Raw genomic sequence first — 24,132 nt, forward strand, 5'->3', positions numbered from 1 at the left:
CCGTGCCAGAATTCCGCTGCCACCACCACCACCATACCTCGGTGTTGGGTATGATCTCAACTAACTCCTCTCCTTCGCTTGCTGGATCAAGAAGGAGAGGACGCCATCGAGCTGAACATGTGCTAATCTCAGAGGTGCCATCTGTTCGTCAGTAGATCGGATTGGATTGCGATCGGATCGTGAAGAGTATGACTACATCAACCACGTTAAATACGCTAACGCTTTCGGTCTAAAAGGGTATGTAGACACACTCCCCTCTCGTTGCCTTGCATCTCGTAGATTAGATCTTGGGTGTTCGTACGAATTTTTTGATTTTCATGCTTTGTTCCCCATCAGTCGCATCATGAGCTAGGTCTATGCATAGATGTATATGCATGAGTAGAACACAAAGAAGTTGTGGGCATTGATGTTCAAATAGCTTGCTTTCTTTGTCTTATTTAGATTCGGCGATATTGTGGGATGAAGCGTCTCGGACCAACGTTACTTGTTGATGTCTACTACGCAACCTTCTTCTTGTAGACGTTGCTGGGCCTCCAAGTGCAGAGGTTTGTAGGACAGTAGCAAATTTCCCTCAAGTGGATGACCTAAGGTTTATCAATCCATGGGAGGCGTAGGTTGAAGATGGTCTCTCTCAAACAACCCTGCAACCAAATAACAAAGAGTCTCTTGTGTACCCAACACACCCAATACAATGGTAAATTGTATAGGTGCACTAATTCGGCGAAGAGATGGTGATACAAGTGCAACATGGATGGTAGATATAGGTTTTTGTAATCTGAAAATATAAAAACAGCAAGGTAACTAATGATAAAAGTGAGCGTAAACGGTATTGCAATGTGTTGAAACAAGGCCTAGGGTTCATACTTTCACTAGTGAAAGTTCTCTCAACAATAATACCATAACTGGATCATATAACTATCCCTCAACATGCAACAAAGAGTCACTCCAAAGTCACTAATAGCGGAGAACAAACGAAGAGATTATTGTAGGGTATGAAACCACCTCAAAGTTATTCTTTCTGATCGATCTATTCAAGAGTTCCTACTAGAATAACACCTTAAGACAAAAATCAACCAAAACCCTAATGTCACCTAGATACTCCAATGTCACCTCAAGTATCCGTGGGTATGATTATACGATATGCATCACACAATCTCAGATTCATCTATTCAACCAACACAAAGAACTTCAAAGAGTGCCCCAAAGTTTCTATCGGAGAGTCAAGATGAACACGTGTGCCAATCCCTATGCATAAGTTCACAATGTTACAGAACCCGCAAGTTGATCACCAAAACATACATCAAGTAGATCACGTGAATATCCTATTGTCACCACAGATAAGCACATGCAAGGCATACATCAAGTGTTCTCAAATCCTTAAAGACTCAATCCGATAAGATAACTTCAAAGGGAAAACTCAATCCATTACAAGAGAGTAGAGGGGGAGAAACATCATAAGATCCAACTAATATAGCAAAGCTCGCGATACATCAAAATCGTGCCGAATCAAGAACACGAGAGGGAGAGATCAAACACATAGCTACTGGTACATACCCTCAGCCCCGAGGGTGAACTACTCCCTCCTCGTCATGTAGAGCGCTGGGATGATGAAGATGGCCATCAGTGAGGGTTCCCCCCTCCAGCAGGGTGCCAGAACGGGTCTAGATTGGTTTTCGGTGGCTACAGAGGCTTGCAGCGGCGCAACTCCCGATCTAGGTTATGTTCTGGGGGTTTCTATATATATAAGAGGTTTTGGCGTCGGGAACAAGTCAGGGGGGGTCTCCGAGGCGGCCACGAGGTAGGGGGCATGCCTAGGGGGGTAGGGCGCGCCCCCACCCTCGTGGGTGCCTCGGGACTCCTCTGGCCCATCTCCGGTGCTCTGTGGGCTTCTTCTGGTCCAAAAATAATCTCCGTCAATTTTCAGGTCAATTGGACTCTGTTTGGTTTTCCTTTTCTGCGATACTCAAAAATAAGTAAAAAACAGAAACTGGCACTGGGCTCTAGGTTAATAGGTTAGTCCCAAAAATCATATAAAATAGCATATATATGCATATAAAACATCCTAGATGGATAATATAATAGCATGGAACAATAAAAAATTATAGATACGTTGGAGACGTATCAAGCATCCCCAAGCTTAATTCCTACTCGTCCTCGAGAAGGTAAATGATAAAAACAGAATTTTTGATGTGGAATGCTACCTAACATAATTTTCAATGTAATTTTCTTTATTGTGGCATGAATGTTCAGATCCGTAAGATTCAAGACAAAAGTTTAATATTGACATAAAAATAATAGTACTTCAAGCATACTAACCAAGCAATTATGTCTTATCGAAATAACATAGCCAAAGAAAGCTCATCCCTACAAAATCATATAGTTTGGCCATGCTTCATTTTCGTCTCACAAAAATGCTCTCATCATGCACAACCCCGATGACAAGCCAAGCAATTGTTTCATACTTTAGTATTTCTCAAACCTTTTCAACTTTCACGCAATACATGAGCATGAGCCATGGACACAACACTATGGGTGGAATAGAATATAATGATGGGGGTTGTGTGGAGAAGACAAAAAAATAAGAGGAAAGTCTCACATTGATGCGGCTAATCAACGGGCCAGGGAGATGCCCATCAATTGATGTCAATGCAAGGAGTAGGGATTGCCATGCAACGGATGCACTAGAGCTATAAATGTATGAAAGCTCAACAAAAGAAACTAAGTGGGTGTGCATCCAACTTTCTTGCTCACGAAGACCTAGGGCATTTGAGGAAGCCCATTGTTGGAATATACAAGCCAAGTTCTATAATGAAAATTCCCACTAGTATATGAAAGTGATAACTCAAGAGACTCTCTATATGAAGAACATGGTGCTACTCTGAAGCACAAGTGTGGTAAAAGGATAGTAGCATTGTCCCTTCTTTTTCCTTTTTTCGGGCCTTCCTTTTTTTATTTGGCCTTTTTGGGACAATGCTCTATTAATGATGATCATCACACTTCTATTTATTTACAACTCAATGATTACAACTCGATACTAGAACAAAATATGACTCTATATGAGTGCCTCCGGTGGTGTACCGGGATGGGCAATGAAACAAGAGTGACATGTATGAAGATATGCATGGTGGCCCTGCCACAAATACGATGTCAACTACATGATCATGCAAGGCAATATGACAATGATGAAGCGTGTCATAATAAACGGAATGGTGGAAAGTTGCATGGCAATATATCTCGAAATGGCTATGGAAATGCCATGATAGGTAGGTATGGTGGCTGTTTTGAGGAAGATATAAGGAGGCTTATGTGTGATAGAGCGTATCATATCACGGGGTTTGGATGCACCGGCGAAGTTTGCACCAACTCTCGAGGTGAGAAAGGGCAATGCACGGTATCGAAAAGGCTAGCAATGATGGAAAGGTGAGAGTGTGTATAATCCACGGACTCAACATTAGTCATAAAGAACTCACATACTTATTGCAAAAATCTACAAGTCATCAAAAACCAAGCACTATACGCATGCTCCTAGGGGGATAGATTGGTAGGAAAAGACCATCGCTCGTCCCCGACCGCCACTCATAAGGAGGACAATCAAAGAAACACCTCATGCTTCAAATTTGTCACACAACGGTTAACATACATGCATGCTACGGGACTTGCAAACTTCAACACAAGTATTTCTCAAATTCACAACTACTCAACTAGCACAACTCTAATATTACCATATTCATATCTCAAAACAATCATCAAGTATCCAACTTCTCATAGTATTCAATGCACTTTTTATGAAAGTTTTTATTATACCCATCTTGGATGCCTATCATATTAGGACTAATTTTATAGCCAAAGAAAATTACCATGCTGTTCTAAAGGACTCTCAAAATGATATAAGTGAAGCATGAGAGATCAATAATTTCTACAAAATAAAACCACCACCGTGCTCTAAAAGATATAAGTGAAGCACTAGAGCAAAAATTATCTAGCTCAAAAGATATAAGTGAAGCACATACAGTATTCTAATAAATTCTGATTTATGGGTGTCTCTCCCAAAAAGTGTGTACAACAAGGATGATTGTGGTAAACTAAAAGCAAATACTCAAATCATACAAGACGCTCCAAGCAAAACACATATCATGTGGTGAATAAAAATGTAGCCTCAAGTAAACTTACCAATGGACGAAGACGAAAGAGGGGATGCCTTCCGGGGCATCCCCAAGCTTAGGCTTTTGGTTGTCCTTGAATTTTACCTTGGGGTGCCTTGGGCATCCCCAATATTAGGCTCTTTCCACTACTTATTCCATAATCCATCAAATCTTTACCCAAAACTTGAAAACTTCACAACACAAAACTCAACAGAAAATCTCATGAGCTCCGTTAGCGAAAGAAAACAAACCACCACTTCAAGGTACTGTAATTAACTCATTGTTTATTTATATTGGTGTTAAAACTACTGTATTCCAACTTCTCTATGGTTTATAACCTCCGATACTAGCCATAGATTCATCAAAATAAGCAAACAACACACGAAAAACAGAATCTGTCAAAAAACAGAACAGTCTGTAGTAATCTGTATCAAAGGTATACTTCTGTAACTCCAAAAATTCTGAAATAAACTGGTGGACCTGAGGAATTTGTCTATTAATCTTCTGCAAGCAGCTAATCTCGTGAGCGCTAAATTTTCTGTTTTTTACAACAAGATCATAAAGACTTCACCCAAGTCTTCCCAAAGGTTCTACTTGGCACAAACACTAATTAAAACGTAAAACCACATCTAACCAGAGGCTAGATGAATTATTTATTACTAAACAGGAGCAAAAACAAAGAACAAAAATAAAATTGGGTTGCCTCCCAACAAGCGCTAACGTTTAACGCCCCTAGCTAGGCATGATGATTTCAATGATGCTCGCATAAAAGATAAGAATTGAAACATAAAGAGAGCATCATGAAGAATATGACTAGTACATTTAAGCCTAACCCACTTCCTATGCATAGGGATTTTGTGAGCAAACAACTTATGGGAACAATAATCAACTAGCATAGGAAGGCAAAACAAGCATAGCTTCAAGATTTTCAACACATAGAGAGGAAACTTGATATTATTGCAATTCCTACAAGCATATGTTCCTCCCTCATAATAATTTTTAGTAGCATCATGAATGAATTCAACAATATAACCATCACATAAAGCATTCTTTTCATGATCTACAAGCATAGAATTTTATTACTCTCCACATAAGCAAATTTCTTCTCATGAATAATAGTGGGAGTGTCATAAGAAACTCGAATACTATAAATTGTTTCCACATTGAAAGAATAAAGTTCAGAAAAGGGTAATCATAATCATGAAATTTTTTATAAATATAATCATCACTACTTTTTATAGCATACGTATCATCACAATAATTATCATAAGTAGCAACCTTGTTCTCATCATAATCGATTGAAACCTCTTCCAAGATAGTGGAATCATCACTAAATAAAGTCATGACCTCTCCAAATCCACTTTCATAATTATCACAATAAGATTCAACACCCTCCAAAATAGTGGGATCATTATTTCCTAAAGTTGTCAGTCTTCCAAACCCACTTTCATCAATATAATCATCATAGGTAGGAGGCATGCTATCATCATAATAAATTTGCATATCAAAACTTGGGAGACTAAAAATATCATCTTCATTAAACATAGCATCCCCAAGCTTGGGACAAATATTAATTGCAGCAAATATATTCTCAAACATGTCATTCTCATCAAACAAAGCATCCCCAAGCTTGGGCCTTTTCCTATCATAAGCATAATCACTCTCATCATTAATAGTATGGATAGCACCAATAGTATAGCAATTATCATCATCACAATGAGTAGTAGGAGTAACATCATTTGGGGGTGATACCTTTCTACCTTTGCTTCTCCGTCTTTTCTTTTTCTTCTTCACATCATGTGTGGGTTTAACCCTCTTTTTTGAGCTCCTTATTAATGAGATTGGTTGAATAGAAAGCTCCTCCTCGTTACCTGATTCATCATAAGAAATAATAGGAGGATATTGGGAAGTCTCTTCCCTTTCATTTGTATTCTCTTCATCTTCTATTTGTTTTCTTTTCTTTATGTAATTGGCAATATAAGGATTTTCAATGCAATTCACCGCACAATACATAAAAATTTCTTCTAGATCAAAATCAAGAACTTTATCAAGGACAAATTCTGGCATATCCTTAGTTATACGTTTCATTTTTTCATAACCCAAAAGCAAACTAAGTTCATTATGATGTGCAAGGGAAATCAAGTCATCACAATTTTTGGACACGATACGATCATGAAACAATTTGCATTGGATATTTAAATGACCACGTTCATTGCAAAGTTCACAAGGATGGCTAAGAAAATTTAAATTTTCAACACAAACATCTAGCCTTTCTTGCAACCTTTTAGTTTCTAAATACTTATGCCTCTTGCAAAATCTATCTTCCCTATTTGGTGTGAACTTGCAAACTCTATGCACTCCACAAAAATTGACATGCTTATAAGAGACATTTTCATCATGACTAATGCAATCATCATTAGTACTATGGATATTCAAAGAGTTCGTACTAACAACATTGCAATCATGCTCATCATTCAAAGATTTAGTGCCAAACATTCTAATGCATTCTTCCTCTAGCAATTGAGCACAATTATCGGAATCCTTATTTTCATGAAAGATATTAAAAGATGAAGCATATGAGGCACCCTCAATTCCATTTTTTGTAGTTTTGTTTTATAAACTAAACTAGTGATAAAATAAGAAACTAAAAGATTCGATTGCAAGATCTATAGATATACCTCCAAGCACTAACCTCCCCGGCAACGGCGCCAGAAACTTCTTGATGTCTACTACGCAACCTTCTTCTTGTAGACGTTGTTGGGCCTCCAAGTGCAGAGGTTTGTAGGATAGTAGCAAATTTCCCTCAAGTGGATGACCTAAGGTTTATCAATCCGTGGGAGGCGTAGGTTGAAGATGGTCTCCCTCAAACAACCCTGCAACCAAATAACAAAGAGTCTCTTGTGTCCCCAACACACCCAATACAATGGTAAATTGTATAGGTGCACTAGTTCGGCGAAGAGATGGTGATACAGGTGCAATATGGATGGTAGATATAGGTTTTTGTAATCTGAAAATATAAAAACAGCAAGGTCACTAATGATAAAAGTGAGCGTAAACGGTATCGCAATGTGTTGAAACAAGGCCTAGGGTTCATACTTTCACTAGTGCAAGTTCTCTCAACAATAATAACATAACTGGATCATATAACTATCCCTCAACATGCAACAAAGAGTCACTCCAAAGTCACTAATAGCGGAGAACAAACGAAGAGATTATTGTAGGGTACAAAACCACCTCAAAGTTATTCTTTCTGATCGATCTATTCAAGAGTTCGTACTAGAATAACACCTTAAGACACAAATCAACAAAAACCCTAATGTCACCTAGATACTCCAATGTCATCTCAAGTATCTGTGGGTATGATTATACGATATGCATCACACAATCTCAGATTCATCTATTCAACCAACACAAAGAACTTCAAAGAGTGCCCCAAATTTTCTACTGGAGAGTCAAGACGAAAACGTGTGCCAACCCCTATGCATAAGTTCACAATGTTACGGAACCCGCAAGTTGATCACCAAAACATACATCAAGTAGATCACGTGAATATCCCATTGTCACCATAGATAAGCACATGCAAGACATACATCAAGTGTTCTCAAATCCTTAAAGACTCAATCCGATAAGATAACTTCAAAGGGAAAACTCAATCCATTACAAGAGAGTAGAGGGGAAGAAACATCATAAGATCCAACTAATATAGCAAAGCTCGCGATACATCAAGATCGTGCCGAATCAAGAACACGAGAGAGAGAGAGAGAGAGAGATCAAACACATAGCTACTGGTACATACCGTCAGCCCCGAGGGTGAACTACTCCCTCCTCTTCACGGAGAACGCCGGGATGATGAAGATGGCCACCGGTGAGCCCCCCGGCAGTGTGCCGGAACGGGTCTAGATTGGTTTTCGGTGCTACAGAGGCTTGCGGCGGCGGAACTCCCGATCTAGGTTATGTTCTGGGGGTTTCTGTGTATATAAGAGGTTTTGGCGTCAGGAACAAGTCAGGGGGGTCTCCGAGGCGGCTACGAGGTAGGGGGCACGCCCAGGGGGGTAGGACGCGCCCCCACCCTCATGGGTGCCTCGGGACTCCTCTGGCCCTTCTCCGGTGCTCGCTTCTTCTGGTCCAAAAATAATCTCCGTCAATTTTTAGGTCAATTGGACTCCGTTTGGTTTTCCTTTTCTGCGATACTCAAAAACAAGGAAAAAACAGAAACTAGCACCGGGCTCTAGGTTAATAGGTTAGTCCCAAAAATCATATAAAATAGCATATAAATGCATATAAAACATGCTAGATGGATAATATAATAGCATGGAACAATAAAAAATTATAGGTACGTTGGAGACGTATCTCTTGTCCTCGCACAAGAGACCGGTTCCACTGACTGGCATGCAACTTGTGTTGTGTAAAGTGGTTGGCGGGTGTCTGTCTCTCCTACTTTAGTTGAATTTGATTTGACAACGGCGGTCCTTGTAGAAGATTAAAAGGCAACTTGTATGTCACCATTTTGGTTTTGTGTAGATAAGAACGGTTCTTATAGTTTGCCAGAGTAGCCACGTAAAAATTGTAACAACAAAGTAGAGGACATCTAACTTGTTTTTGTAGGGCATGTTGTGATGTGGTATGGCCAAACATGATGTGATATATGTTGATGTATGAGATGATCATGTTTTGTAATAGGTTCACGACTTCCATGTCAATGAGTACGACAACCGGCAGGAGCCATAGGGTTATCTTTAATTTATTGTATGACCTGCGCGCAAATCATTAAACGCCATGTAATGGCTTTACTTTATCGCTATGCGTTAGCAATAGTTGTAGAAGCAATAGTTAGTAGAGACAACCACGTGACGACACGATGATGGAGATCATGGTTTCATGCCGGTGATGATGGAGATCATGTCGGTGCCTTGGAGACGGAGATCAAAAGCACAAGATGATAATGGCCATATCATATCACATATATTGATTGCATATGATGTTTATCCTTTTTATGCATCTTATTTTGCCTTGGATGACGAAAGCATTATAAGATGATCCCTTAACTTAATTTCAAGAAAAAAGTGTTCTCCCTAAGAATGCATGATTGTGAAAGTTCATCCTTTTGAAGCACCTCATGATGATCAGGTGTGATCCTTCGGACACAAAGGGTGTAAGCCAGTTTTGCAAATGCAGAATACTTGGGTTAAACTTTACGAGCCTAGCATGTATAGACATGGCCTCGAAACATGGATGATCGAAAGGTCAAACACGAGTCATATATAGATATGATCAACATGGAGATGTTCAACATTGATGACGACCCCATCTCACGTTATGATCGGACATGCGTAGTTGATTTGGATCATGTAACACTTAGACAACTTAAGGGATGTTGATTTAAGTGTGAGTTCACTAGTAATTTGATTAACTAAACCAATAATCATGAACATAGTCTAATTGTCTTTTTAAATTAATGTTGTAGATCAATGGCTCGCGTTGTAGCTCCCCTGAATTTTGATGCGTTCCTAGAGAAAGCTAAGTTGAAAGGTGATGGAAGCAACTATGCGAACTAGGTCCGTGATACGTCTCCAACGTATCTATAATTTTTTTATTGTTCCATGCTATTATATTATCAATCTTGGATGTTTTATATGCAATTATATGTCATTATATATCATTTTTTGGACTAACCTATTAACTTAGTGCGAGTTGCTATTTTTTGCTTGTTTTTAGTTTTCTAGGATATTAGTACCAAACGAAGTCCAAATGCCACGAAACTTTTTGACGATTTTTTCTGGACATAAGAGACCCTAGAAGCTTCGGGAGAGGGTCAGAAGATGAAGGGGTGCCCCACAAGCCACTAGGGTGCGCACAGGGGGTAGGCATGCCCTGGTGCCTTGTGGGGCCCTCATTGCTCCATTTGACCTAATTCCGCCTATATAAATTCTCTAAAATCGGGAACCAACAAAGATCCACCCAAAACACTTTTTCTGCCGCCGCAAGCTTCTCCTCTCGCGAGATCCCATCCGGAGGCCTTTTTCGGTACTCTGCCGGAGGGGGAATCAATCACCGAGGGGGGGGGGAGCTCTACATCAACCTAGTTGCCCTTACGATGATGTGTGATTAGTTTACCACAGACCTACGGGTCCATAGCTAGTTGCGAGATGGCTTATTATCTCTCTTTGATCTTCAATACAATGTTCTCCTTGATGTTCTTAGAGTTCTTTTTGATGTAATCACTTTTTGCGGTGTGTTTGTTGGGATCCGATGAATTGTGAGTTTATGATGAGATTATCCATGAATATTATTTGAGTGTTCTTTGAACTCTTTTATGCATGATTATTATAGCTTTGTATTTCTCTCTGATCTATTGATTTGGTTTGGCCAACTAGATTGATTCTTCTTGCAATGGGAGAGGTGCTTTGTGATGGGTTCAATCTTGTGGTTATCTATATCCCAGTGACAGAAGGGGACAAGACACGTATTTGTATTGTTGCCGTTAAGGATAAAAATATGGGGTTCATTCATGTGTGAGTTTACTTTGTCTGCATCATTTCATCTTGCTTAAGGCGTTACTCCATTCTTTATGATTTGGTGTTAAGGTTTAGTAAAAATATTGGTGTTAAGGTTTGTGATTCCCGAAGCATGCATGTATAGTCTTCCGTTATGGCGCGTCGTGCGTGACGTGGGGGTCATGCGTGGGGCAGTTCCTGCCTCATGCGTCACATCATGGTAAAGAGGCGGCTCGCGCCTTCCCCATAAAAAGAGGAAGACGCAGGGGCGCAACTCATTTACTGAGCAGACTCGGGTCATGGCCTTCGAGGCGCCCGTGCCCCGTGATCACGGGGTGGAAAACGGTCGCCTCACTTGTCCCCTCGATTTTTGTTCGCTCGCCACGTGTCTCCCATGCCTTGAAGATGGTAGGCGGCGGGCGCGGGCCTTGAATGACGAGGCGGGAAACCGGGCCGCCGCTGATTGGAGCAGTGGGTTGGTCTAGATTCCCCGCGCCCTTGATGGCCGGATTGGTTGAGCGGGGCGGCCGAGCCCCGACCCCGCCCCTTTATAAGAAGGGGGGATGGCACCCCTCAATCTTTCACCATCCGCCTCTTTCCACCTTGGCTTCTTTCTCTCTTCTGTCATGGCGAGAGGGCGCGCCGGTGCTTCGACGGTGGCGTCGAGGGTCTCCGCTCGACAGCGCGCCCCTCCTTCCCAAGAGCTCGTGGCGGCAGAGCCGGCCACGAGGGGAAGGGGTAGGGGGCGAGGCCGAGGTCGTCGTGGCGCTCGGGGAAGAGGAGGACGGGGCGGTGCATCGGCCTCGCCTCCGCCGGCGGTCCCTCCCCCAATGGAGGGCCACGTCGGGGACCAGCCCCGTGAGTTCTTCATCAGGCTGCACCGGCCAGCGCGCCATCGTCTTCGTCTCCCTACTCCATTTGCTCGGGAGATGGTGCTCGACCCGCCACAGTTTCTGAGGTTGCACACGAGGGGCTGCGGGAATGGCGGCACGCGGGTTGATGTCGACTTTCCCGCCCCTCACGTCATGTATCTTCATCGCGGATGGAAGACCTTCGCTCGTATCCACAGCCTGACGGCGGGGCTCATTCTCTATTTCAAATTAACGGAGAACGGCCTGCTCTCCGTCAAGGTCTTTGGAGACTTTGGAAATCGCCTAAAGTGCTGTGTGGAGAGCTCCTCCGATGATGAAAACTCTTCCTCAAGAGGGAGTGACGAGGAGGACAGCGACATCGACGACGAGGGTGTCGAGCGGAGGGACGCCAACTCCGACTGACCGCGTCGCCTCTCCCTTGGCCACGCGCCCTACCGAGGGCCTTCGTCGTCAAGCTCTACATCAGCGCATTCCCCATCACCCTTTTTTTGCCTTCACCTACCACACCTGGGAGGAAGAGGGCAAGAACGGGGATCACGGGGCACTTATCTTTTTTCAGTTTGTAAGCCTACGAGCCTTAGTAGAATTTAGACCTTGTAACCCCCTTGCTCATGTATGCATTCCATACGAATTGTACTTGTTAGCAACGTATTAATGAAGAGAAGGGTGTTTGCCGGGTTTTGTTTGAGCGTGGGCGAGGGCCACACCAAGGAGCGAGTCCTCGTTATCTTAAGATAAACACTGTACCCCGGCAACAGGCCTTGCCATCCTGCCCTATAGCTCAGCTACACTCACGCCCTTGGCGGAGGTAGAGGCCAAGTAGGATTAGGCCCTTCGCTCATCCCCTTCCCATCGCACTACAACCAAGTTCTGGCCCAAAGTAAGGCTTTCGGACACGGGACAGAGGGAGCAAGATGGTATGAGAGCGAGCGAAGTCTCGTATGTTCAAGTTTCATACGGAGGCACAGAGTGGGGGAGAAAAACTTATCTGATGTTGCAGTACCCGGCAATCTTGGCTTACCGTGTCTGGATTCTCAGGCCTGCAGCCCTCGGCAACCTTGGCTTGCCGGGGCCCGGGCGTCGGCCTGTTCTCTTTTCTTCCAAAATAGCTCAGCAGAAATGTCCACGCACCCTGCGAACCCAAAAAGGACGGAAAGGAACAGAGAGATGCATACTCGACCTCTATGCTAAGGGTTAGTCGCCGCCAAGCACTATCAACCCTAACACAGAGAGAGACTCAACCTAGCATGCATGCTAAAACTTAGGGCGCCAGCGATTCATTTATTTATGCTCAGGGTCTGCGCCTGGCTTTGTACAAAGGGTTACATGCCTTGCCAGCAAGGCTTGTACAAAAGGTGGTTTGCTGGGGAGCCCGGCAACCGCGCCTTATGGGTAAAACTTGCGAAGATGTTCGATGTTCCAGGAGTTGCTCACTGGAATACCATCTTTGGTCTCCAGGCGGACTGTGCCGGGCCTGGTGACTCGTGTTACCCGGTAAGGGCCTTCCCACTTTGGCGTCAACTTGTTGGAATTCCTGGCCGATTGAACGTGCCGAAGAACAAGGTCGCCTTCCTCAAAGCTTCGGGCATGAACCTTGCGACTATGGTAGCGAGGCAAGGCTTGCTGGTAGCATGCTGCTCGCACAGCCGCCCGAAGACGATCTTCCTCAAGGAGCGTTGTGTCATCTTGCCGCAACTGCTCTTGCTCAAGCTCATCATAAGCGAGCACTCGAGGTGACCCGTATGTGAGTTCTGTGGGGAGAACTGCTTCTGCCCCGTAAACGAGGGAGAAGGGTGTCTGGCCGGTGGCTTGATTTTGTGTTGTTCTGATTGACCAAAGAGCCGCCGGCAATTCATCAATCCAGCGTCGTCCGCACCTGCGTAGCCTGTCAAAAGTCCTTGTCCGGAGGCCTCGCAACACTTCAGCATTCGCCCTCTCAGCCTGGCCGTTGCTCTATGGATGTGCAACCGAGGCAAAACAGACCTTGCTGCCGAGGTCCTGGATGTACTGCATGAAGGCGTGGCTCGTGAACTGTGTGCCGTTCTCGGTGATGACTCTATTTGGCACACCAAAACGACAGACTAGCCCCTTGAAGAATTTGACGGATGATTGTGCTGTCACCTTTCTCACTGCCTCCACCTCCGGCCACTTTGTGAACTTGTTGATTGCAACGTACAAGTACTCAAAGCCCCCGACAGCATAGGGAAAGGGGCCCAGTATGTCGAGCCCCCAGACCGAGAATGGCCAGGAAAGAGGGATTGTTTGGAGGGCTTGAGCTGGTTGATGAAGCTTCTTTGAATGAATCTGGTACGCTTCACACTTGGTTACTAGCGCCATTGCATCCTGGAGGGCTGTGGGCCAGAAGAAACCTTGCCGGAATGCCTTGTCGGCAAGGGCCCTCGACCCTATGTGGGAGCCACATATGCCTCCGTGTATCTCTGCCAATAGCTCCAGTCCTTCCTCCCGGGGGATGCACGTCAATTTCACACCGTGTGGTCTTTTTCTGTACAGAACGTCGTCGACGAACTAATACATGGCAGACCGATGGGCTACTTTCTCTGCTTCTTCCTGCTCCTCAGGGAGTTCCCCTGTTTGGAGGGATCAAACGGTATGCTGTGCCCATGCCGCAGCCTGGGGCTCGACGACAATGACCAAAGGCATTTCCTCTGCCATGGGAGCAGCTGTCTCTACGGCTAGGGTTTGACGCCCTGCCGGAGTCTGTCACCCCGTGGCAGGCTTGGCGTCCACGACAACATCCTTGCCGGCGGCTCCTGGGATCTCGGCGGGAAAGTACTTGCCGGGGCCTGATTTCCTACACTTGTTATGTTCTGTCGATGGTTCAATGGATGGTTGAGTTAACTAAAGCATAAAAGTACCTGGTTCCACAGGTAGTTTGAGTGCAGCGCGCTTCGACAGGTAATCGGCAGTGTCGTTCTCCACTCGGGGAACATGCTCCGCTTGTATACCGTCAAAACGCTCCTCCAGCTTCCTCACCTCATCCACGTAGGCCTCCATCAACGGGCTTTGATAGTCTTTGTTAACTTGCTTGACGACGAGCTATGAATCACCCCTGATGATGAGCTTCTTGATCCCGAGGTCTGCCATGATCCTGAGACCGGCAAGCAACCCCTCGTATTCAGCAGTGTTGTTTGTTGACATCTCCCTGGGAAAGTGCATCTGGACTACATACTTGAGGTGCTCTCCAGTGGGTGCAACGAGTAGCACACCAGCACCGGCGCCTTGCAGCGAGAAAGCCCTGTCAAAGTACATAATCCAGTTGCGACTTGTCTCCTTGCCGGGGAGAGTGGTCTCCTGGATCTCTTCGTTGGGTGTTGAGGTCCATTCGGCAATGAACTCTGCCAAGACTCTACTCTGGATTGTCGAAGTACTTTCAAACTTCAAACCAAAGCTTGACAGTTCCAAGGCCCATTCCACAATCCTCCCGGTTGCCTCTGGGTTACGCAATACCCGTTGCAAAGTGAGGCGGGTGACGACGGTGATTTCGTGGGCTTGGAAGTAATGACGTAGCTTCCTCGAGGCCATAAGGAGGCCGAAGAGCAATTTCTTCACGCCGGAGTACCTTGATCTAGCCCCCTGCAATAGGGAGCTGACAAAGTAAACCGGGTGCTGCATCATCTTCTTCTTCTGCACCACTCCATTAGGTTGCACGGGCCCTGTCCCACCGGCGTCAGACTCTGCCGGGGGCCTCGCCTCACCGGCACCAGGCCTTGCCGGGGGAAGCTCTGGCTCGTCATCCGCCCGTCCTGCCGTTGTCGCTGCCTCTTCGTCGACCCCCCTCTGTGCCACTAGCGCGGCGCTAACCACTTGGTTCGTTGCCGCAAGATACAACAGCAACAACTCTTGTGGTTTAGGCGCAACCAGTATTGGTGTTGAGGAGAGGTATTTCTTCAAATCCTGCAATGCTGCTTCAGCCTTTGGGGTCCACTCCATTGGGCCCGCCTTCTTCAAGATTTTGAAAAAGGGGAGGGCACGCTCGGCAGACTTGGAAATGAACCTGCTCATGGCGGCAACGTAGCTAGTGAACCGGCGCACATCCTTGATCCGCTTAGGTGCCTCAATTTGCTCAATGGCCTTGATCTTATCTGGATTCGCCTCGATCCTGTGCTGTGACACAAAGAACCCGAGGAGTTTGCTGGACGGAACACCGAAGATACACTTCTCAGGGTTCAAGTTGAGGTTGATCTTGCGCAAATTTGCAAACGTCTCTTCTAAATCTTGCACGAGTGTCGCCTTGTCCTTGGTTTTGACCACTATGTCATCCATATAAGCTTCCATATTTCTATGTAGCTGGGACTCAAAACCAATTTGGACTGCTCTTGCAAACGTTGAGCCAGCACTCTTCAACCCGAAAGGCATTTGTAAAAAGCAATATGTACCACAGGGGTGATGAATGATGTCTTCTCTTCATCTTCTCTCTTCATGAAGATCTGGTGGTATCCTGAGTAGGCGTCGAGGAACGATAACAAGTCGCACCCGGCCGTGGAGTCAACAATCTGGTCAATGCGCGGCAAAGGGAAAGGGTCCTTTGGACAAGCCTTATTGATATCCGTGTAATCAATACACAACCTCCACTTCCCATTTGCCTTTCGCACCACCACTGGATTGGCCAAACACGTCGGATGGAGTACTCCTCTCACCAAGCCTGCCGCTTCTAACTTCCTGATCTCCTCCATGATGAACTCCTGCCACTCCAAAGCTTGCTTCCCGACCTTCTGCTTGATGGGTCGCGCATGAGGACAGACAACAAGATGGTGCTCAATCACCTCCCTGGGAACGCCGGGGATGTCGGATGCTTGCCATGCAAACACATCGACATTCGCCCACAGGAAGGTGACGAGCGTGCTTTCCTATTTGCTGTCAATGGAGGAGCTTATGGTGAAAGCCCCTCCCATGCCATCCTCCTTGACGGACACCTTCTTGGTCTCTGGTGGCGCAGTTCTGGATTTCTTGCTCTTGCCGATGGAGCTCTCTGGCACGTCGTCGACGGGAGCAAACCACTCCGAAGAGGTGCGCTTTCCAGAGTGGGTGCGAGAGGTCTTGCCGGTCTTCTTCCCTCCCGGGGCTTCGGCAGCAGGAGCAAGTGCCTTGGCGGCAGTCACTGCAACTGCCTCCCGGTAGAGTTGGTCAGCGTAGATCAGCGCATCCTTCTTGTCGGAGGGGACGGTGATGATAGTCATCGGCCCAGGCATCTTCAGCGTGTTGTAGGCGTAATGTGACGCCGCCATGAACATGGCTAGTGCCGGGCGGCCGAGGATCCTGTTGTAGGGCAAGGGGATCTCGGCTACATCGAAAACAATCCTCTCTATCCGGTAGTTCAACTCGCCTCCAAACGTCATGGGCAGCGTGACCTTACCCTTCGGCTGGCTCCTTCCCGGGTTGACCCCTTGAAAAGTACCCGTCTCTTCGAGGTCTCCATCGGGAATCTGTAGCCTTTTGATCACAACAGGCGAGATCAAGTTCAGACCGGCCCCGCTGTCAACTAGCATTTTTGTCACCTTGAGGTTGCGTATTGTTGGGGAAACCAACAACGGCAAGCACCCGACCGCAGTTGTGCGATCAGGGTGGTCCTTGGCGTAAAAAATGATAGGCGTGCTGGACCACTTCAGTGGCTTTTGAGCATCGAGTGATGGTTCCGCTGCTGTGATCTCATGCGCCCACTGCTTGAGCTGGCAGTGAGAAGTGTGCAGCGAGGCGCCACCGTCGACACACATGGCCTCCGCAGCTTTCTGGAACTCTGGCTCGCCGGACTCGTCGTCCTCGTCATGACCGTCATCTTCCTGCTTCTTGTCGCGGCCCGGAGCGGGCCTCTCTTGCTGGCTATCCTTGCCGCGGCGACCCCCTTGGCCGCCACGCTTCTTGCCGGATCCTTCGGCACCATCCTGACCCTTCTCCTTGTCCCGCCTCTCATAGTCAGCTTTTTGCTTCTCAGCAAGCAGCTCAACTTGTCGGCAGTTCTGGAGGTCATGGCCCTTGGTGCGGTGGATCTTGCAGTACTGCTTGTCGGAGCCTCCTGGCTTGTCGGCAGCCGCCAAGGCCCGGCAAGCGGCGCACCCGGCAATTTCCTTGCCGGGGTCGTCTGCCTTGGCCTTCTTGGCAGCGCCGGTGTCCTCGGATCCCTCGATGGCAAGCATAGTCTTGCCCTTGCGCTTCCTGTTGCGGCGCCGGCCCTTCTTCGTCGGGGTGGCTGTGCCTTCGTCTGTGGAGTCGGTTTCCGCACCGGCGTCCTCGCCGGGGTACTTCCTCCCCTCTTCAGCTTGAGCGCACCTATCGGCCAGAACATAAAGTTCGACCACATCTTTGACCTTGTTCATCGCCAGCTCTTCACGCATCTTGCGGTGCGCACATTCTGGTGGAATGCGCTGATCACGGCGACAGGATGAACATCGGGGATGTTGTACTGCACCCGGCTGAATCTCTGTATGTACTTGCGCAGGGTTTCACCTTCTTTCTGGGGGATGATATGCAAATCGCTTGCCTGGCCATGAGTTTGGTGGCCCCCCGTAAAGGCGCCAACAAACTCATGGCACAAATCCGACCAAGAAGAAATAGAATCCACTGGCAAGTGCATCAACCATGACATGACATTGGGTTTAAGTGCCAACGGGAAGTAATTGGCAAGCACCTTGTCGTCGCGAGCCCCAGCAGCTTGCATGGCGATGGTGTAGATGCTGAGGAACTCCGGCGGATGGGTCTTGCCATTGTACTTCTCGCCGACGTCGGGCTTGAACGTGCGGTGGGAGGGCCACTGGAACTGCCGCAGCTCATGGGTAAAGGCTGGGCAACCCACCTTGTAAGGTAGGCCGCGAGGGCCTCCTGGTGCTTGGTGGTCCATAGTGGGCCCCGCCCTCCTATCTCACTGGTGACGTGCATCGCGCCGGCGCTCGATGGTGGTTCGAGTGTCTTCATGGGCTTGCTCCCGAAGAACTTGGCGCTGATCGCGGTGGGTCCGTGGGTCGGACGACGCTATGGAAATGTTATCACAAGCGTCATCACGACGGATCGACACCCGCAGTGGCTGGCGTGGAGGAGGAGAGTGCACCATGGCTGCAGCACCCCCGGTCCTTCCACCGCTGGCATGCGGTGGTTCGACGGAGCGCCGGCCTGAGGGGCCCGCTGGTCGTGGCTCATCTTTGTTGGCGACGCCGACGAGGCTCCGGATGGTGGCTCTCCATTCATCGAGTTTTTCCGCAGCAGGAGGAAAGTCGAGGAGCAACTGCGCGCATGCCAAAGCTTCTGCTGGCGTGGGTGCGGCGAAAGCTACTTGGACCATGACGCACTCCGACTTCTAACCACGTTAGAAGGAGCTCTATCACGGCCTGGCGGCTGTGCGCCATTTTCGCCAGCGTCTCGGTGTGCATGCTGGCCTTCTACGTCCTGCGAATGAAGCGCAAGACTCTTCGCACGGCGGCGCCCAAGGTCACCAGCTTGGTGACGCGGCTCGTCGCGCACAACCTGGGAGGAGCGCGTCGTGGGCACCGGCGTAGGCGTCTTGGAGGTCGCCGCGCCGCCCGTAGGTGGCACGCCGCCGCCCCTGGAGGGCCCCGCGCCACCTGCGGGGGGCCTGGCTCCGTCTTTGGATTTGGTGGCGTGCAGCCCGTCGTCTCGCGCACGAACAATGCCACTCGCCAGGCTTTGACTGCCAGAGCGATTTGGGTGTTCGCGGGCCGCGCCTTGGCTTCCGTTCGTGACCACCCCGCCACTCACCCGCACTGGTACGGGCCGTTCGGCTCCCGGCGAACCGATCGCCGTGATCGTCTTCTACTTGGGAGCCATGGCGATGAAGAACTGCTAAACTAACTGCTAGACCAGATTTACACCACTACGCCCCCTACCTGGCGCGCCAAAGATGTCGGTGGAAACGACACCTATGGAATCACTGGGATCCCTTCTATGGTTGGCGGGCGCGGGGTTGTGCAAAGAGCAGGTCTAGGAGCCAGCACAAAGATCGTTTACCCAGGTTCAGGCCGTGAGGATGCGTAAAACCCTAGTCCTGCTTTGGTGTATATTTGAGTGTTCTTGAGCTCTCGAACTAGTTACGGTGCGTGTGTAGTCCAAAAGATCCGAATCCTCCTCCTGGACGCCTCGGGCCTCCTTTTATAGTCAAAAGGGGTTGCCATAGTGGCACACAGGAGGTGGAAAGGTGTACAGTGTACAAGCTTATCGCCTGTCATTACGGGACAAGGCGCATTAAATGCGCTTCTTAGGTGTCCCATTGCTTTATTGGGGACGGCAACGAGGCCCATCCCGTTCGTCGCCGCTCCGTCTTGCTCCGACACGCATCCAGGCCGACGAGGCATGCAGCGCCATGTAGGCTGGCAGGCTGCTGAGATGGCGTGGTGGTAGGGTCTTCACGAAGATCTGCATGCCACCATGTAGGTGTTTGCTGAGTTGGCCTGGAAGCCGCACGTCGCCACGCAGGTGCCTGCCCAGCTGGTTGGGCTGGCAGCTGCATGGGAACGGTGGTGGAGTCTTGGCAGACGCGGGCCTGGCTGCGGCCCTGTAGGTGTCTTCGGCAAGGGCCTTTCCGGGGCCCCGACAAGGGTCTTGCCGTGGCATCGCAGTCGTCCCCGGCAAGGATCTTGCCGGGGGTCTCGTGGATTTCCTCGGCAAGGATCTTGCCGAGGAGCGTCGTATGCTGGTCCTCACCTGATCTTGTGTGTTTATGATCTTGACGAAGATCTGCATGCCACCACGGAGGTGCCTCCCGAGCCTTGGTTCCAATGTGGTTGTTGGTGGTGTCGGAACCCTTGGGCTCAAGGGTGGCGCGCCCTGCTGGCGTTGGGCAAGTGCCCTGGCAAGGCTCTTACCGGGGCCGCGGAGGCCACCCCAGCAAGGGCCTTGCCGGGGGAGTCCACCTCGCCCTCTTGTTCTTTGTGTTTCTTGGTCTTGGCATTGCCTTGCCCGTCTCGTGCCTTCCTCTGCCCTACTTAGTGTGGCCGCGGACGCGGCTCTGACGCCCGTGCACAAGTAGAGGGGTACAAAAAGGGCCCCTACTTTTGTACACTGACACTAGGGATCAAGCCCTAACAAAACTAACTTGATTACATGATGAATATTATCCAACCTATCACCATCTAGCAAGCCTACGAAGAAATTACTCACTCCTAATGGTGAGCATCATGAAATTGGTGATGGAGGATGGTTGATGGTCACGAAGACGGAAGATCCCCCTCTCCGGAGCCCCGAACGGACTCCAGATCTGGCCTCTTGATGAAGAATAGGAGGTGGTGGCGGCTTCATATCTTAAAATGATGTCTACTACGAAATTTATTCTTCTAGACTCGTGTTGGGCCTCCAAGCGCAGAGTTTTGTAGGACAGTAGCAATTTTCTCTCAATTGGATGACCTAAGGTTTATCAATCCGTGGGAGGCATAGGATGAAGATGGTCTCTCTCAAACAACCTACAACCAAATAAAAAAAGTCTCTTGTGTCCCCAACACACCAAATACAATGGTAAATTGTATAGGTGCACTAGTTCGGCGAAGAGATGGTGATACAAGTGTAGTAATGATAGTAGATATTGATTTTTGTAATAGGAACAATAAAAACAGCAAGGTAGCAAGTAACAAAAGTGAGCACAAACGGTATTGCAATGCTTGAAAACAAGGCCCAGGGTCCATACTTTCGCTAGTGCAATCTCTCAATAGTGATAATATAATTGTATCATATAACCAGCCCTCAACGTGCGATAACAAATCACTCCAAAGTTTTTATCTAGCAGAGAACATAAGAAGAAATTGTCTGTAGGGTACGAAACCACCTCAAAGTCATCCTTTCTGATCGATCTATAGGGCCACTCCTATAAGTCTCACAAACAAAGAGTTCGTACTAAAATAACACCATATGATACACGTTAACCAACTCTAATGTCACCTAGATACTCCAATGTCACTACGAGTATTCGTGTGTTGATTATACGATATGCATCAAACAACTTCAAATTCATAATACTCAATCCAACACAAAAAACTTCAAAGAGTGCACCAAGATTTCTACCGGAGAAACAAAGACAAAAACACGCATCAACCCCTATGCATGGATTACCCCAATGTCACCTCGGGAATCCGCGAGTTGAGTGCCAAAACATACATCAAGTGAATCAATATGATACCCCATTGTCACCACGGGTTTCATAGCAAGACATACATCAAGTGTTCTCATATCCATAAAAGTATTCAATCCGATAATAACAAAATCTCAAAGTAAAAACTCAATTCATCGCAACAAGATAGAGAGGGAGAAACACCATATGATATTAACAAAGCTCGTGGTACATCAAGAACACGAGAGAGAGAGAGAGAGAGAGAGAGAGAGAGAGAGATTAAACACATAGCTACTGGTACAAACCCTCAGCCCCGAGGGTGGACTATTCCCTCCTCATCATCATGGTGGCCGCCGGGATGATGAAGATGGCCTTCGGTGATGATTTCTCTCTCCAGCAGGGTGCCGGAATAGGGTCTAGATTGGTTTTCAGTGGCTACACAGGCTTGCGGCGGCGGAACTTCTGATCTAGGGTTATTTCTGGGGGTTTCTGTATTTATAGGATTTTCTGGCGTCGGTCTCACGCGAGGATGGGCCTCGAGGGGGCCACTAGGTACCAGGGCGCGCCAGAGGGGGTGGCGCGCCCTGGTGCCTAATGGGTAGCAGGGGCCCCTCGATGGTCTTTGCTCCAATATTTTTCATTTGTTCCATAAGAAATCTACAAAAAGTGTCGTCCAACTCCAAGAACTTTCATTTCCGCACAAAAAACAACACTACGGTAGTTCTGCTGAAAACAACATCAATCCGGGTTAGTTCCATTCAAATCATACCAAAACCATATAAAATTGTTGTAAACATGGCATGATTTTTTCATAAATTATAGATATGTTGGAGACGTATCATAAAACGCGATGAAACTTCCTCTCATATTTTTTCTCGAAAAATAGGAATTTATAGTGTTGGAGTTAGGGTCAATGGAGCCTCGAGGGGCCCATTACCCACTGATACGTCCCCAACGTATCTATTATTTTTGATTGTTCCATGCTATTATATTATTTGTTTTGTATGTTTTATATGCATTAATATGCTATTTTATATTATTTTTGGGACTAACCTATTAACCTAGAGCCCAGTGTCAGTTTCTGTTTTTCCTTGTTTTTGAGTTTCGCAGAAAAGGAATACCAAACGGAATAAAACCTTCGCGATGATTTTTCTTGGACCAGATGACACCCATGCGACCTGGAGATGAAGTCGGAGGAGCCACGAGGCGGCCACAAGGGTGGAGGGTGCGCCCCCCTGTCATGTGGGCCCCCTGTGACCCTCCTAACCTAATTCTTTCGCCTATATATTCACATATATTCCCAAACCACCAGAGGCATCCACGAAAGCACTTTTCCACCGTCGCAACCTTCTGTACCAGTGAGATCCCATCTAGGGACCTTTTTCGGCACCCTGCTGGAGGGGGATTTGATCACGGAGGGCTTCTACATCAACTCTATTGCCCTTCTGATGAAGCGTGAGTAGTTTACCACAGACCTACGGCTCCATAGCTAGTAGCTAGTTGGCTTCTTCTCTCTCTTTGATTCTCAACACCATGTTTTCCTCGATGTTCTTGGAGATCTATCCGATGTAATACTCTTTTGCGGTGTGTTTGCCGAGATCCGATGAATTGTGGATTTATGATCAGCTTATCTATGAATATTATTTGAATCTTCTCTGAATTATTTTATACATGATTTGATATGTTTGTAATTCTCTTTGAATTATCGGTTTGGTTTGGCCAACTAGATTGGTTTTTCTTGCAATGGGAGAAGTGCTTAGCTTTGGGTTCAATCTTGCGGTGTCCTTTCCCAGTGACAGTAGGGGCAGCAAGGCACATATTGTATTGTGGCCACTGAGGATAAAAAGATGGGGTTTTCATCATATTGCTTGAGTTAATTCCTCTACATCACACTACTGCAGGATGCTGCTAACGCGACACTACGATCAGAGATCCTTCGACGAAACTGTGTGCGATGCCATAATCGCAAACAGTGGTGTAAAAAACCGTCAAAAAGGTGCAAAACGTTTGCGATGGAGGATTCATCAAACATGGTTTTAGTTGCGTGTGTGATGCAGGGCATACGGTTCAGCTCAATTAACTGTTTGCGATGAGGAGGAACAAAAGAAACGGGCAGCCAGATGAAGGTGTGTGCGATGTACAACATACGGTTCGCTCGGATGAACTGTTTGTGATTAGGCAACACAATGGAAACGGTCAGCCAAATCAAAGGTGTGTGCGATATACGTCATGCGGTTCACTCGGATGAACTGTTTGCGTTGAGACATGAGAACAGAAACGGTTCAAATGAACAAGATGTGTGTGATATGAGGCAAACAGGTCTGTAATCGGAAACGTGTGCGAAGACCGATAACAACACAAACGATTACTGCTAACAAGCCGTGTGTGTTGTGAGCAAACGAATGCTGGTATACAATTGTGAGTGATTGATGAAAACATCACCGACGGGTTCCATTGTTTAGTCCGTGTGCGATGTGATTTTCTTTGTCCGCACAACATCTACGCTCTGTCTACAGAGCATCAACATATATACTTAAAAAGACAACATTGCATAACCAAAT

The sequence above is a fragment of the Aegilops tauschii genome, chromosome 5, assembly GCF_002575655.3.
Source record: "Aegilops tauschii subsp. strangulata cultivar AL8/78 chromosome 5, Aet v6.0, whole genome shotgun sequence".
Taxonomy (NCBI): Eukaryota; Viridiplantae; Streptophyta; class Magnoliopsida; order Poales; family Poaceae; genus Aegilops; species Aegilops tauschii.